This window comes from Canis aureus, chromosome 1, assembly GCF_053574225.1.
Source record: "Canis aureus isolate CA01 chromosome 1, VMU_Caureus_v.1.0, whole genome shotgun sequence".
Taxonomy (NCBI): domain Eukaryota; kingdom Metazoa; phylum Chordata; class Mammalia; order Carnivora; family Canidae; genus Canis; species Canis aureus.
The window spans coordinates 21,582,548-21,583,982 of NC_135611.1; the positions used below are offsets into that span (position 1 = coordinate 21,582,548).

Below are 1,435 nucleotides of genomic sequence, written 5' to 3' on the forward strand. Positions count from 1 at the left end.
AGTGACAAGGCTGTAATAATACCTCTGCATCCTCATTTCAGAAACTGCCACTTCCACTTTTCTATTTTTAAACTGGCCAAAATTGTTTTACTCTTAACCTTTTAAAAAAAAAAAAAAAAAAAAAACCTTTCTGTTTAATAATTTCAGCTGAAATAATACAAGGATTCTTAGAAAAAAATTTAAATATATTATCTAAAGTAATATACTTTATCAGTTTAACAACCTTACCAGTATGCAACATGTAGAGAATTCATAATCCTTGACCTAGAGTACTAAATATTTGCATATAAATAACTTTTGAGGCTCTTGCTCCAAATTACTGTTTTTGATAACCCCAAACTCCCTGTTAAAAATCCTTGGTTAGGGAATTTTCAAATTTCAAGAAATCTAAAACTAAATTAAAACTTCTTACCTAAAGGAAGGTATCTTTACATTACTCTTTATTCACATTTGTATACTTCATTTTTATTGTCTTTTCTTTAGATTATATCTGCAACTAGATTATAACTGCAAGGTTATAAACCTGAGAACAGGACTCTTCTAAATCAGTGCTGAGGTATACTTTGATGTGTTCTAGAAACTTGGGAAAAAGAGAACACCTATAGATTTAGTGATTGTATACATTTGATTTGGGTATGACATCCTTAATCTCATCTCCAAAAATAAGAAGATGCAAAAACATCTAATCATTATTTGAAAACCTGGGGATCCCTGGGTGGCGCAGCGGTTTGGCGCCTGCCTTTGGCCCAGGGCGCGATCCTGGAGACCCAGGATCAAACCCACGTCGGGCTCCCGGTGCATGGAGCCTGCTTCTCCCTCTGCCTGTGTCTTTGCCTCTCTCTCTCACTGTGTGCCTATCATAAATAAAAAAATTAAAAAATAAAAAAATTAAAAAATAAATTTTGAAAACCTTATAGACTAGCCCGAAGGAAATGGACTTCTTCTATTACCTACATTCTGAAAAATCTATCATGGTGCCTTTCTGGTGTCCATCCTTCCCTTAATCTACCTGGATGGAGAGTTCCTTCTAATTGTCTACAACATACACACTCCTGCCCAACTTCACACTGGCCCCTGCCACACCATGCATTCGATATTCACTGAGTGCCTCCTCTGTACTAGTCACTGTAGCAGATTCTGGTGTATACTCAGAAGCATTCGTTGCATATACATTGCTTTGGTATTTTTTTAAAAATCAGATTATTAAATGGTACACAATACTTCAGTCATAGATATCTGTATTTTTAGTAGTTGGCAGTAGAATTTCTTATCTGGAAGTTTCCTAATGGGCTGAATTTCTTGAGCCATTCCCTATTTCACAGAAAAAAAAATTGTTCTTTGCTATGTCACAGCAATGATTTGCTAGTCTATGTTTTACACACAGATGTATGTCTTTCCCCACCACCCATCCCGATTTATGGGAAATGTACTAATA

At 35.4% G+C, this 1,435-nt stretch overlaps 1 long non-coding RNA gene across 3 annotated transcripts in view; it reads left to right on the forward strand.

Annotated features, from left to right (window-relative positions):
• The window catches only part of LOC144310899 (uncharacterized), a 51,760-nt gene that overhangs the window by 10,137 nt on the left and 40,188 nt on the right, over window positions 1-1,435 (forward strand). For 2 of the 3 annotated variants that reach the window (XR_013376558.1, XR_013376556.1), the window contains exon 2: window positions 484-556. The exons of the other annotated variant lie outside the window; for it this stretch is intronic. This is a non-coding gene — a long non-coding RNA (uncharacterized LOC144310899). The remainder of the gene's footprint in view (window positions 1-483; window positions 557-1,435) is intronic. 3 annotated transcript variants of the gene reach the window in all.